Source organism: Podarcis cretensis, assembly GCF_951804945.1.
Source record: "Podarcis cretensis genome assembly, chromosome: 12".
NCBI classification, from domain to species: domain Eukaryota; kingdom Metazoa; phylum Chordata; class Lepidosauria; order Squamata; family Lacertidae; genus Podarcis; species Podarcis cretensis.
The window spans coordinates 43565353-43581259 of NC_137181.1; the positions used below are offsets into that span (position 1 = coordinate 43565353).

Below are 15907 nucleotides of genomic sequence, written 5' to 3' on the forward strand. Positions count from 1 at the left end.
GATAGAAAATTTATACATCTGTGTCTTAGGACCCCCCTGCCCTACTTTTCTTTTTTTTGTCCCAGTGGAGCAAATATCAATTTGTGGAATGCTGGAACAGACCTTGTTCTGATTCAGCTTTAAAGAGTGGGGTTTTGCAGGGGAAGCTCGGGGCAAACAAAATCAAAGCACACACTTGGACACAAAGTGTTAAAGCACAGACCTCTGCCTGAAAAGAGGTAAGTGTGGATAAGCCCCTTACAAGAAGAAAAGGTTTAGGACCAGCCTTGGCAAGGATGTGAGAAGCCAGTATCAGCTTTAAACTTCCAGGCTTTTGGAAGCATCTGGTATTGTAAAAGAGGAGATTTCTAGGAGACTTACTGGTGGCATTTGCTGGTGGCTCTGTGGGAGGTCAACCCTGAGTCCTTGTAAATGGAGCTTTCCCCCTCTTCAGACACCTGAATCCAAACCACTTCCTCGAAACAGAGAAAGCAAGCCTCCCTCAGTTGCACTTGACATGAAGCTCTCTAGTGAAGCTGATAGCAGTCAGGCTCCCTGTCAACTATGTGCAGCTGATCAGCACTGACAGGGTAACTATCAGAAACTCTCTTTAAGCTCCTGGTTGCTTCTTTTTGGTTTCTTCTGTGTCTTCCCCTCACCTGACATACATATGACATCACTGATGGGTTTTAATAACCATATTTCATTCCATTACAGACCCATGTATGTTGGTTCACAGACAAAAGGATCAGCTTACCAGTAGCATTTAAAAGCACAGAGCTAAACAGTTAAAATCCCATCTTAGGCAGTTTAATTGAAAGTACAGTGGTACCCCGGGTTACATACACTTCGGGTTACATACGCTTCAGGTTACAGACTCCGCTAACCCAGAAATATTACCTCGGGTTAAGAACTTTGCTTCAGGATGAGAACAGAAATCATGCTCTGGCGGCACAGCGGCAGGAGGCCCCATTAGCTAAAGTGGTGCTTCAAGTTAAGAACAGTTTCAGGTTAAGAACGGACCTCTGGAACAAATTAAGTACTTAATCCCAGGTACTACTGTATAGTAATTAGCTGTTCGGCTGATCTCCCCCTTCATTACCACATTTTTCAAAGAAACAGGCTACAGATTGAAAAGTAAGTTTAAAATATACATTTTACTCACAGTCAAGCATTCGTCCTTAGCAGCAACAGCCTTAAATTAAATGAAGGTAAAATACTTGTGCTTACAGAAAAACAGTTTCAGGCCAGTGCCTGTTGTTAACTTTGAGACATGTCTGTCCCCACGGTTGGCTGAAGAGAGGGGGAGAAGGAACAGGAATTACTCATTTTGCTTCTTCCTTCCCAGGAGAGGAGGGGAAATGACACCACACAGAGCCTTCTCTACCAATTACTTTTCTATGGTCTGCATGGTCTTAACCCCTCCACATGCTAAATAGAAAGAATATGCATTGTTAGATTTGACTGCATATTTCCCACAATCATATGTGGGGCAAGTGGGCATGAAAGTCTCATCAGAGCAGCATCTCCAAAAAGAGAGGATAAAAGAAGAATCAGGTGTAGCACAACCTCTATTTCACTGGCATGAAAAGTCTGGAAAGGGATAATACGGCCATTTCTTCGGATATGTTTGGAGGTTCTAGCAGGGGAGCGCAGCTATCGTATACCCTTGACCGAAGAACTGTACACTCCTTCTATCTGGGATGGTCGTCCTCTTCCACCGAGCGCGCAGCTTCGGGAGGGACGCACATGGAGCGGTGAGGGAGGAAGCGGACACCCGCCTAGCCAGCCAGATCAGCCGAATCAACCCTGGCAATCAATGGGGTGACAGATGTCGCAGCCAGATCGCCCTCACATCCCATTTCTTCGGATATGTTACCAGGAAAAAGAAGAAAATAACAGGAGAAGGGCAGGCATTAATCTCATGTGAAGATTAATGGAAATAATTCGTTCTGTTCTGATTTAAAACTTTATTCAGCAGATCTTATATTTTTGTCCTGGAATATACCCATCCCATTTTTTCTATGGGTTTGTAGAGCAAGAGGAACAGAGAAGAAATGCCCAATGCATTTTACAAGGCAGTCCATTGTATAGGCAAACAGCCTACTATATGGAGACAGATGATCTGGTAACCTCCATGCGCAAGTGCTCCATTTGTAGGCACTGGCCTAGATGTTATCCCTCCCCCCCTTAAACTCATCACACTTTGTCACAGGTAGGATGGATGCTCTCAAGTTATTCATGGTAATCTTAGCTAGCCAAAGTAAGATGTTTTGGTCAATATTTCAGAAGGCAACAGAAGTGAAACAAGAAAGTTGGATATTTTAATTATATTAACTAAATATAAAGGACCAAAGGCTTAAAAAAAAGTAGTGGGAGATAAACTAATTAAACGCAGAATAAATTATTGCTGGATCAGACCAAAAGTCCATCTAGATCTTGCAGCTTAATTTCAAATTTCATGGAGGTGGGGAAATCTTGGGGCTGAGGAAGTTGAAATGCTGGAATGGATAGTGTGACATGAGAAGGAAGAGTGGGGGGGAAGCTTTAAGTTCAGACCTATGACAAGATTGATCTGCCCTTTCCACAGCAGTGTACTGGACAAGAAGAAGGAGAGAGAAAGGGTGTGTCAGAAAGGAAGGAAGGAAGGAAGGAAGGAAGGAAGGAAGGAAGGAAGGAAGGAAGGAAGGATTGCAGAAAGGGAGGGGGTGGCCTCACCTATCAAGTAACCTCTTTGAGATTTCTTCCAAGGAAATACAGCCCTAATAGGGAATGTGTGTGTGTGTGTGTGTGTGTGTGTGTGTGTACCTTGGTTGTTGAACGGAATCCATTCCAGAAATCCATTCGACTTCCGAAAATGTTTGAAAACCAAGGCATGGTTTCCAATTGGCAGCAGGAGCTTCCTGCACTCAATCGGAAGTTACGGAAGCCACATCGGACGTTCAGGTTCCAAAGAACATTCGCAAACCGAAACACTCACTTCCGGGTTTGCAGTGTTCGGGAGCCAAAGCGTTCGAGTGGCAAGACATTCGTCAACGACTGTATGTGTATTCTCTATTAGACCAGCATTCTATTAGGAATGAAGACCAACTATGTGCTAATGAGAGCTTACAGCATGCATGATATGATGGCGGTAGTCTTCCTTACTCTCATGTATCTGGTAAATATTACTTTGAATATGGTGGTTCCATTCCTATCAGTTATAGCCAAAATTTTATATATGTACTATGTAGATCATATGTCAATTCATTCAAACAATGGGAGTGGGGAATAAGCCTATTTTTTTCCATTCTACATTAACTGTATTTGAACTCGAAAACATACCTCTAACTGCTGACAAAGAAATGGAAAGTGTATGCTTTCATTATCAATCAGGCAGTAACTTGAAAGCCAAACACCAACAAACAAATTGGCAGCTGGCACCGCAATGTGAAGTGTTAGCCATATGGTGCTCACAAACTAAAATATTTATTTGATTTGTCTTCAAGTGCCTAAGATGGCAGCAAGTGTTTAAAGATGAGGGCATTTTAGGATTCATACTTCTCTGAGTAGGGGCACGTGTCTCTTCCTCAGAAATCCATTTTGCACAACCTAGGGAATGAGCTCTCCTTTCTGATGTGTTATCTTAGCTGAAGACAACATTCTCAGAAGGTTTGGAGTCATTTGCATGTCTTCCTGCAACATGAGCCAAATGGCATGCTCAGTTTGGTGTACACCATTTAAATTATCTGGCATAGAACTGTGCTCTCTTTTCTTCTTTTCTGCCGGTGTTTACAGTCCTGCTACCAAAAGAAACAAGGTGCTTCTAAAGGAATTTAATTTGTTGTTGAAGGATTCAATCAATCAATCTTTATTGCGGTCAAAGACCGGACAGCAAAATTAACAACAGCAACATACGCTTCTTCAGCATCAAGAGGAGAACGTACCGTATTTTTTGCTCTATAAGACTCACTTTTTCCCTCCAAAAAAGTAAGGGGAAATGTGTGTGCGTCTTATGGAGCGAATGCAGGCTGCGCAGCTATCCCAGAAGCCAGAACAGCAAGAGGAATTGCTGCTTTCACTGTGTAGCGATCCCTCTTGCTGTTCTGGCTTCTGAGATTCAGAATATTTTTTTTCTTGTTTTCCTCCTCCAAAAACTAGGTGCGTCTTGTGGTCTGGTGCGTCTTATAGAGAGAAAAATACGGTAACTAGAAATTCCCTATAAACTCATTTATATTAAAAAATACCACTCCTTCAACTAAAATCTGTGTTTCAAAATTTAATCAGTGCTCATTCATTGGCCATCACTGTCACTGTTGTTGAAGGATATGAACTATGTTAGTAAGGGTTCTAGCAGCTCTCTCATGGCCTTGCGTGAACCCCTTTCTTTTATGCACATAGGAGCATAGGAAGCTGCCTTGTAAACTGAGTCATGCCACTGGTCCACCTACCTTAGTGTTGTCTACAGCATCTCTCCGGGGTTGAAGACAGTGGCGACTCCCAGACCAATTAATTTTGAGCAATGAAGTTATTTGGCAGATCCAGTTTGTCTCCCATTTGTACCCCGGATGCGCTGTGATGCTGCCACTGAATGGCTGCACAGAACGGGGTGGCAATTCTCCAGTCCAGAGCATTCCATTAAGAAAACCTGCTGCTCTGCTTTACGGCATCCAGCGTCTAAAACCACTGGCTTCAAACCATTAATTAGCCAATCCAGTTTGAGAAACTGAAGATTTCATTTGTTTTACTGTAAGTGCTAGTGGAATTATTATTATTATTATTATTATTATTATTATTATTAGGGAGAGGTTGTAATAGAGCACAGGTTTGTGTGCAGAAAGCCATTGTTTCATTTGGTATTACACACATGGGTAGGAAGAAGGTTGTAGGTTCAATTCCCAGCATTTCCGCTTACAGCTAGGAAAGACCCTGTCTAAATTGAATGAGAGCCTCTGCCTGTGTGTATATACAGTGGTACCTTGGTTTTCTAACATAATCCGTTCCGGAAGTCCGTTCGAGTTCTGAAACGTTTGAAAACCGAAAATTGAAAGTGGAAGCCTCAAAATGGAAAACTCAAAACAGAAGCCGCGTTTCCTGTTCGACTTCCGAGGTGCGTTCGAAAACAGAGGCACTTGCTTCCACGTTTTCAGCGTTTGAGTTCTGAAACGTTCGACTATGGAGGCATTCAAAAACCACTGTAATACTAGGCTAGATGGATTAATGTTCCTAACTGGAGGTGGGCTGAGGGCTCCAATTTCAGTGCAACTCTATTGACACCACCAGAACAATTTTGGGAAGCAGCTAGACACATTTGAGGAAACAGCTAGACTATCTCAATCATTCCTTATTGCCCAGTATTGGTCTGATTGTTCCACAAAGACTAACACCAAGTGCTCACCAAACCCTAAATGGCCTGGCTCTCAAGGACAGATTGCTGGCTAGTAATTTTCCTTTCATTATTTTCTGCAACATGTCTTTCCTCCTTTGTGTGCCAAAGTGGCCAACTTTCTTAATACTTCTGCACAATGTTCTTTAGTGACTGGCCCTTCAATAAGGGTAATTAAAAAAACAAACGTGTGATGTAAAACAGAAATGCAGAACCTGTATTCTTCCACTTTCTATCATATATAAAACAACATTCATGCACAACAAAAACGTCATAAGAAAAGTTCAAAGTTGTTTTCTACAATGTTACATGTAAAATTAGGTTAAGAATGTAATGCATAGAGGATCCAACTTTTCACATCTAAATCTACTTATTTTTTCACTTGCATGCAAGACTGATGAATATTAAAAGTCTAGTGTTCACAGTGTGGAAAAAGAAAAAGGTCAAAATAGGCTTAGGTCAAAATTGAGACCTGAATATGACTTAGCTGTAGCACAGTTGTAAAACTGCTTTTATGAGAGAGAAAATACTGCATATTTTATACTGCATATTAATAGTTATGTAGAATTATGCCTGAGGGTTCTCCTGCTATGTGGAAGGGCTTTAATTCATTTCTAAAAGGGTTTCTGAAATTATATGCAAAATTCAATCTTTCTCACAGATTTTCTGCTGCTTCTGCTTCTAGTATGAACCGCAATTGGACACATAAACCCACAGAGGAAGTATGTGAATTAACATCGAAAGAAAGGGGAAGAATGAAGCGTAACACACTTGCCATTTGTTAGACCCCACCCATACATCTTAGAACAGCCATCTCCAGCCTGGTTCTCTCCAAATATTTGGAACTTCATTCCCTTCATCCCCATGCTGGCTGGGGCTGATAAGGGTTGGTCCAACAACATCAGAAGGGCATTAGATTGGGAATACTGTTTTAGACTATGGCGCTGTGGGTTAAACCACAGAGCCTAGGCCTTGCCAATCAGAAGGTTGGCGGTTAGAATCCCAGCGATGGGGTGAGCTCCCGTTGTTCGGTCCCTCCTCCTGCCAACCTAGCATTTCGAAAGCACATCAAAGTGCAAGTAGATAAATAGGTACCACTCTGGCAGGAAGGTAAACGGCATTTCCGTGCGCTGCTCTGGTTCGCCAGAAGCGGCTTAGTGATGCTGACCACATGACCCAGAAGCTGTACGCCAGCTCTCTTGGCCAATAAAGCGAGATGAGTGCCGCAACCCCAGAGTCAGCCACGATTGAACCTAATGGTCAGGGGTCCCTTTACCTTTACCTAGCTTTTGGCTACTCTTCAAGCTAGAACCTAAACCAGACACATTGGGCACAAATTGTAAGGAAATGCCATTACGTTTTGTGCTTTTACAAATAGAATATTAGGTGGCATGTTTGTGGCTGGGCTATGATTTTTTTCCCCACTGCAAGTGAGAGTAATGCATGAATTAATGCTTTCACACACACACACACACACACACACACACACACACACACACTTTCACACACAAAGGTTGCACAATAGAGAAAACAAACCTATCCAGGGGGAGAGTTCTAGCCTAGGCTTCTCCTTTACATTTGCAACTCGGCCCTATGTGTCAGGAGTCATGACACTATGGACATCTACTCAGAAATAAGTTCTATTAAATTAAATTTCAGCCCTAATTTTCTAGGTACAGGGTTTGTTTTGTGTATAGGTTTTTTGTATGGGTTCAGGCATGTAAATCCTCAACAGCAAACTGAATTTGTGGCCCTGTAGATGCTGTTGGAATCCAACTCTACCATCCCTGACTATTGACCATGCTGATATGAGATGATGGAAGTTATACTTCCTAGAGGGTACCAATGTTGGCTATTGCTGGTGAAAGGTGACAAGATGCAAAGGAGAACAGGAGAGAGGAGGGAGTTTTGGCAAGTGAATCTTTACTTGTGCATGTCCTATGAAAAGCTACACTGCCAGAAATTCTCTCTTCTGCACAAGTATTAAAGAAAAAGGAGGCCAACTTCCTTTGTGTCTGGTTTTTCCTTTTACGCTCTTTCTGCCCCTTCTGTTAACTCTCTTCTCATAAAAAATATTCATTCCTCTTTAGGTTAAGAAACACATGAGCCATGTAGATCCCAATGTGTCAGTTGCAGAACAGTAATATAAAAGGCAACAATGATATTTCACACATTGGCCAAAGGCCCAAATTAATGAAATACACAAGCCCTACCACCTGACTTCTCCCAAATTTAGCCAAATCATGCCCCCAGAGCCTTCTGTGAACAGTAGCAAAAGGGAATGCAGGCCCCTCCTGGACCCCTCTGCAATATGAGCACTGCACCAGCATGAGTCAATCATCTTTTTAGCAACCAAGCATGAAACAAATCCAATGCAGCACAAGAAAATGATTGTGTCTGGGAACAAAATTGCAAATGTTTTCCCACAATTTTGGGGGGGTTTCATTTCATTAATTGCATAAATCATCACACCCTCTCTAGGTGTTTTGGCACTATGCTGGAGGTGCAAACCAAGGAAGGGCAGTGCTAACCACTTCCCCACAGATGTATGCAGAAGACATCTACTGCAGACAGCAAGGCTGCATGGTCAGCATTAATCACTTTCAATTAGACACAAACCACATCATTTATGATGCTTTAATTCAACCCAGTGTACTAACTGACATGAGCACACCTATTTTCAGGGTTATTTTAAAAGCTTCCAATTAATCTCTCACAGACAATTGTTCATTTGGAGAGTGGGTTTAATTTGAGCTACCTGCTGCACAGGTATCTGAAGGATAATTGGTTTATATAACACTTGCACTGCCGAGTCTTCTTAAGACTGTGTAAGCCTCCCAGACTGTGAGCCAAAGGAAAGGAGAATTTGATGCTGTTGCCATTCATTTTAACTGTCAACTCTGGAAACTTGGGGTATCACCAGTGGTTCAATAGAGTGATGACAGTCTTGTCTCTAAGGGCCTTCAAAATGGTGAGTCTTGGCATCTGATAATGACCAAAACTTTGCTTTTTTATTCCCAAAGGGACTGATCATCTAGGTGAGACAAGAAGAATTGCCAGGTGTGTATGGATTTACAACAACAGAAACTGAGGTCACCTCTAGGTTGTGAGTATTTAGCGAGAGGAAATCAAGCACATACCCGAAATTTAGATTAAAGTGCTCTGTCAACCTAGTGCAGCAAATCAACTTTTTTCTTTCAATGACTTTTTGTGGTTAGGAATGCTATGGGGAAATGCACTGAGAAGTGTGGGATGAACAAATGGTTAACAGGGAAATATATAAACATTGCACAAGCAAATTGGGGTGAATGCTGATTGTCATATAACTTCCCTGCAAAATATCCAGAATGAGGGCTCAATAAAGAGCGGACATCATACAACCTCTACATATACTTTGTGCAAACAAATCAGGGCAAATGCTCAACGTACAGGCCACCTGGAGGAACCCTGAGTGGGTTCAGCCAGCCAACAAAGCCAAACAGGCCAGAAAGCCAGCTAATAATGACCAGAAGTGGCATGGCAGCTAATCTTCATGCACAGCCAATGGTTCTGCAGCACAGTAGGGCAACCCACAGAAAGACGCATCAAGAAAAAAGGAGCTGGTCAGCCAAGTGCTCTATGGAAGATCACCAAGTGATCCAGGGTTGCCAGCATCTCTCTTTTGTTAGAATAAGCAACCATCCCTCCTATCTGGGTAACCCCACTATGGTCAAGGATATTACAGTGGTACCTCGGGTTACAGACGCTTCAGGTTACAGACTCCACTAACCCAGAAATAGTACCTTGGGTTAAGAACTTTGCTTCAAGATGAGAACAGAAATCACACGGTGGCAGCGCAGCGGCAGCGGGAGGCCCCATTAGCTAAAGTGGTACCTCAGGTTAAGAACAGTTTTAGGTTAATAACGGACCTCCAGAACGAATTAAGTTCTTAACCCGAGGTACCACTGTACTCAAGTTCGCCACCTGGCGGTGCTGCAGAGAGAGACACCCCAACAACCTCACTAACCATGGACTCTTCCAGATTGGTGGTTTTTTTACAGCTGTATTCTGCAACACGTCATGACACAATAATAGCACATTAGTAGGGGATTTATAATAGACTGTCCAGTGTGGCGCTTTATTAGTTCTTCTGTGGTGCCCCCCCCCCAAATTACCACTTTATTGCTATCCAGAGGGGGAATCTTGCACCACAGTGCAACAAAAATGGGACAAAAAGAGTCCCGTAACATTTGTGGTATAAAACATTACAGGATTTCAGCAGGAAGCAGTTTGGAAATGAAGCAGTATGTCCTCCCTCAAACTTTTTCAGGCACAAACTATCGAAAGCAGCATTGTGTATTATTATAATGATGATAATAATAATAATAATAGTAGTAATAATAATAATAATAATAATAATAATAATAATAATAATAATAATAATTTATTTATACCCCGCCCATCTGGCTGGGTTTCCCCAGCCACTCTGGGAGACTTCCAACAAAATATTAAAATACAATAGTCCTTCAGATATTAAAAGCTTCCCTAAACAGGGCTGCCTTCAGATGTCTGCTAAAAGTCTGGTAGTTGTTTTTTCCTTTGACATCTGGTGGGAGGGTGTTCCACAGGGCTGGCGCCACTACCGAGAAGGCCCTCTGCCTGGTTCCCTGTAACCTCACAGGGAGGGAACCACCAGAAGGCCCTTGGAGCTGGACCTCCGTGTCTGGGTTGGAGAATGGGGGTGGAGACGCTCCTTCAGGTATCCTGGGCCGAGGCTGTTTAGGGCTTTAAAGGTCAGCATCAACATTTTGAAATATGCTCAGAAACTTAACCACCCCATCATGAATGCACAATCTGAGTCCCCCATATTTAAAATTCAGAACAGTCCTCAGTTTCAGATGAAATTCCAAAGAAAAACCCAATTAAATTCATCAGGATCTGAAACTATAGTTGTTCAAATGTTAAAATTTGTATTCAGGTGATTTTCATTTATGAAATCAGACTTGCTGCATTCAGTGTTATACACGGTAACTCTACCAAGAATAAATGGCTCTGTAAACAGATGCCCCTTTATTGCCTTTTACATTTCATATGATTTGAACCTTTTTAATGCAGCCTACTTTCATATTCTTAAATAATTTCTTCTCAGTCTGAAAAGCAGTGCTTTATTTCATGCAATTAGATATCTTCGTTGTTATGGATAAACACCTACGGCTTGATTCATAAAGGAAAGGCTTACATGCGTGCAGTAAAATGCTGTACACACACCACATTGTTGTGAGGAATAGACCCTTGGGCATTTCCCTCTAGATTCACAATGAAACTTGGTTATGGAAGGGAATTGCATATGTGAGTCAAATGGGCTTGAGGCAGCAGCTCAGCTTTATCCAGGAAACATGAAAAGGCTTCAGGGAAACATCATCCCTTGGTGATCATAAAAGCAGCACTTGCCTGCTTCCATGTGGAATATCCTTAGAACCTTGTTCACAAGCTCAGAAAGAATGGAGAGGCAAAGCTGAGTGGTTCTGGTACCCAAAGGGATTTCAAAGACAGGGCTGCCAAACACAGGGGCCCAGATTCTTCAGCTAGATAAAGCTGGGAATAAATACAGGGGTTTACAATCACATCCCTCAGAGGCCAGTTTCAGCGGCCAGATTCAGGCTTTCAGAATAATCCACTCAAGTTACAATCCACAACTGACTGAAATCACTGGAAAATGGCCGAGCACGTTAAGGGGCAGCCACGAAATTCCAAAGCATTGGATACATTTAATATGAATAGTTTAATTTTACATAGGTTCACGAAGCACCGGCTGATCAAATCACACTGTTTAACCAGTCACATTCATTAGGTAAAGGTAAAGGTACCCCTGCCCGTACGGGCCAGTCTTGACAGACTCTGGGGTTGTGCGCCCATCTCACTTAAGAGGCCAGGGGCCAGCGCTGTCCGGAGACACTTCCGGGTCATGTGGCCAGTGTGACATCGCTGCTCTGGCGAGCCAGAGCCGCACACGGAAATGCCGTTTACCTTCCCGCTGGTAAGCGGTCCCTATTTATCTACTTGCACCCGGAGGTGCTTTCGAACTGCTAGGTTGGCAGGCGCTGGGACCGAGCAGCGGGAGCGCACCCCGCCGCAGGGATTCGAACCGCCGACCTTTCGATCGGCAAGTCCTAGGTGCTGAGGCTTTAACCCACAGCGCCACCTGCGTCCCTGTGTCACATTCATTAGTTACAGATGAAACAAACATGGATTTTCAGTCATCTTTAAACCAGGGAGTTGTCTTCTGTTCACACAAGACATTCCTCATTTTCTATTTTAGTGTTTATTATTTTAACTTAGATACTTAAAGTACGGTGAAGCAGTGCATGTTCTTACTTTTTTATGAAACTTATTTAGGTTCTGTAGGAGAAGCTTTTTATTCCACAAAATATTATCTGTCTTTAAGCCTGCAGCTGTATTTTTTGCTTTCCACTCAGTTGGAGATAAGAGGAGGAAGGGGCTGCCCGCTAATTAGTTTTTAACACAGTTTCAGTATGCACTGTAAAAAAAAAGGCCCACATTAGAAAAAGTCTTATAATCACCTTGCTTTAGATCTTTTTTTATTATGATGATGATCACCTTGTTTTAGCTTTGTTATGATTATTTATATTTTATATTGATTTTGAACTGTGAAGATTTCTAAACGCATCAGAAACATGAACTCTTCTCAACAAACTTTTAATGAGTCATCAGTGAGGTGAAGTGGGGACTCAAGCTCAGCCATGGAGCACACTGGGTAAGCATGGGGCAGAGTTAAGAACTGCTAGATGTTTGTGAAACATCTGCATGTGATGAACTGTAAGTTCTCAGTGAAGTAATTTCAGGTGCTGAATTGACCTTGCCTACCCAGGCTGGCCATTTTGTTCTGCTGGATAGGAAAAAGTATCAGAGAGCTTCCTGCACCAGTTGAGACTTGCTCGAGCAATGAAGGCTTTTTGAGCTTTGGTATGCTCCTGTATTCTTTATTACACTTCAGTTTCTGATTTCTGGCTTGTTCTTAGATCCTTCCTCCTGGTTCATCTTCCAGTTCTGACCTACAGTACAATCCTCATTGTGTCTATTCAGAAGTAAGTCCTACTGAATCAAATAGGATTTACTTTCAGGTAAGCTGTGTTAGGACTGCAGCCTTATTCTTTGGTGCTGATTATGGGTTTAACTCAAACTGCTGTCTATGACCCAGGCCAATACCCACTACTTTTTCTCAATGTATGCCACCTTGAACTCATTGAACAAACATAAATAGTTGTTTGCCTAAGCCTTCGGCTACCTAGTGAGTTTGCAGCTGAAACATTATTTAAGCCAAGACTCACAGATCACACTTAAGAGCCTCCACACTACAGTAACACAAGTACTATAGCTGCTTGGGATCCTACTGAACAAATCCTACCGGGTCAGAGTCCAAAGGGATACCTTTGTTTTGTACTTTGTTTCGTGTGAGAAAAATAAAACCAATCCAAAGTTGTGGTTCTGCTTGCACAACCTCTTTCACAAGTGGAAGCATGACCACCGTGATATAATTTATGTGTAATAGCACAATGTGGACTTTTTGAACAAGTTCCTGCACAAATGTTTATGGTGGTGGTAGCCAACCTAGTGCCCTCCCGATACTTGGGACTACAATTCCCATTGGCCCAGCCAGAATGGCCAACAGGGGATGATGCGAAGGAAGAGAGGGGCAAGTATGTGAGCCTAAGGCTTCTTCAGCCTTGTTCTAGGTCATGCTCGTAATGCTAAAACATGGTTTAGTGTTGTATACAAATCAGCCTAATATAATGGGAAGTGCACACAATATTGCTTTTACTTTTTTTATTGGCCATGCATCTTACATTGGCACTTTAAAAATATTCTGTGCATCATTTTTTATCTCCATGTTTATGCTATTAGGCCATTCTTCTCCATTATGTCTGATTATGAAAGGTGTATTCCATATTTCAGAATTCATTATTATCTCCCTGCTATCTATCCATCTGCTTATTTTAGCAACCTCTTCCTCACTGTTGGGTTTGGTATAGACTTCCCATCCCTTTGCCTACTGCTTTAAACTCTCCCCCATAGTTCTGTCTATCCTCTCAGTAAGTACATTTGTGACCCTTCTGTTCACATGGAAACTTTCCCACCTGTACAGCCACCATCTGTTCGAAAATGCCCCAGCAATCTGAAGGGGATGGAGAAAATTCTCCTCTACTGAACAAGAAAAGCTGACTGAAATCTTCCTGGGCTCCAAATATTTCATAACTATTCTCAAAAAATAAAATATTTTGATTACTGCAAGCATTTCCTACAAATATTTATCAGAACTACCAACATGTTCCATCTTTCTGCAACTTAGATTCCTTAATTGTTATATTTTCACAACCTGTTTATTTTTTACTTATGCTACATATCTGCAGCTTGTTTTGCCTACTTTTTTTCCAGTTGTATGGATTCTTGTACTGTGCCTGCATGAATGATAAGAAGTAGCAATGGTTTAACTGCATTATCCATCAGCCTACAAAGGAAAGACAACAAGGCAGAATTCACAACGCCACTGGTTATCTTATGCCTGGAGTATGCAAATCAGCTGTTTACTCCGTTATCATTTCAAGGGTTTTATTAGTCACTGTCAAGTCATATGCTTTCTGAATGCTACTGCAACCCTAACAGTCTACTTCAGGAGTAGGTGTTCCTCTAGGTGCTGTTGGACTCTAATTCCTATCAGCCCCAGCCAGCATAGCCAGTGGTCAGGGATGATTGGTACTGGAGTCTAGCAACACCTGGAGGCTGTATGTTAGCTACTGGTCTACTTGCTCAGAGGAAAGCAGCAAATAACACTGCAATTCCTTTTCCTTTACCTCTGTCTATATCAGGGGTCAGCAACCTTTTTCAGTAGGGGGCCACTCCACCTTCCCTCAGACCATGTGGACGGACTATATTCTGAAAAGAAATATGAACGAATTCCTATGCCCCACAAATAACCCAGAGATGCATTTTAAATAAAAGGACACATTCTACTCATGTAAAAACACGCTGATTACCGGACCGTCCACAGGTCAGATTGAGAAGGCGATTGGGCCTTAGGTTGCCTACCCCTGATCTATATCCACCTAGAGGTAAGCAGAACCAAGTTCAATGTGGCTTACGCCCAGGTACATAACTATAGATTTCCTATTTTTTAAAAACCTCCAAAAATGCATAACAAATTTGGCATGCACTGACCTTGATGGGTTCTAAAAACAGTTTCTGTTCACTCAACCTTTCCCAAACCAGGAATATCAGTAAGACGCATGACAGAATCACCACAGCTCTTATTTTCATATAAATTTTGTAATACCGTATATTTTAAGTATCTTAAATTTATATTGAATACATGTGGTTTTCAATTTGTACAAAGCTTAGGGTAAGTGTAATATAAAGCGGAAGAGAAATGTTTTTAATCAAATTGAAATAAAAAATAAAATTCTGCAGAAAAGTACTTGAAATTCACACACTTTGATGAGTTCTCAGATCTCAAAACTGAAACTGAGCAGCAAGAAGGAACTGCCCTACTGACAAAGCAGAGCAATGCCACCTTCTGCAGTTGCATGGACCTATACAAATGGGATAAAAGTCATTTCTGCACTATGAAATAAAGGTCTATTAAAGATATGAAGATAGTAAAGTACCATATATAACTGTCTATTGTTTAGTAGTTTCTGAATGCAGTGAAATAAATTATAATATAATTCAGTTTCTCTAACAATAAAAGAAGGGTCTCAAGTGCTTCAAGTGACATGAAGAGCTAGCAGCAAAGAAAATTGAAACATCACATGTATAGAACTTACTTTCAGATGTGAATGGAGAAGGATGATGTATCTGTTTCCTCCCCCTTCTTCTTCTTCAAAACCTAAGGTGGGGGGAATGGGAGTTGTTATTTTAGACCATGAAGAAAAAACTCAGCAATTCAAAACAAACAAGAATTGCTACACATATATCTATTAATTCTCCTTAAATACGTAATACCGAAGAAAATGGCTGTGAGGTTGTTGTTTTTTCATTTTACTTTATAATATCTGAAACTGTGCATTGGAGATTGTAGAACATCAAACATCTGAAATGTGAGATCGGCAAAGGGATCTATGTGATTTTTGTAAGTGGTCCTTGCTATTGTGATGTGCGAGGTAAGAGAGCTGCAGCTTTGTTTATCTGGCCCCCGCACAATATTGTCAGGATGCATTTCCATTTTCCAAGTGACTGCTGCCACTGTGCCACAATCTGTGCTTATTTCTCAAGCAGCTAAACCCTTTGACACTGTGGTTTTTAATTAAAATTACATTAAAGTTAATCAGCCAGAAAGAGGTTTCTGTAGAAGGCAGGTTTGATTGCAACCTGCAAAGGGCATCGAGGCTGCCAACTCGCTAAAGATGTGGCGGCAGATGCCAAGCTGTTTGTGCAAGCCCAACCCTAGTTACTGAGATGCTGGAAGAGGTCACTTCTGTTTTCACCTTTATGAACAACTGTCACACAACGGGTTCTGCCTAAGAAATGTTGACCATGCCATGTGAACCGAAACGGAGGTCAAGAGACTAG

General features: G+C 41.8%; 1 protein-coding gene across 4 annotated transcripts in view; it reads right to left on the bottom strand.

Moving 5' to 3' along the window:
- EOMES (eomesodermin) overlaps window positions 1-15907 on the bottom strand; it is a 162876-nt gene that overhangs the window by 116124 nt on the left and 30845 nt on the right. The window contains exon 2 of one of the 4 annotated variants that reach the window (XM_079947292.1): window positions 15163-15224. The exons of 2 other annotated variants lie outside the window; for them this stretch is intronic. The gene's annotated coding sequence lies outside the window, so the exon portion shown is untranslated. Of the gene's footprint in view, window positions 1-14557; window positions 14586-15162; window positions 15225-15907 lie in introns of those variants that run through there. One more of the 4 variants, XM_079947294.1, reaches the window with a different exon arrangement.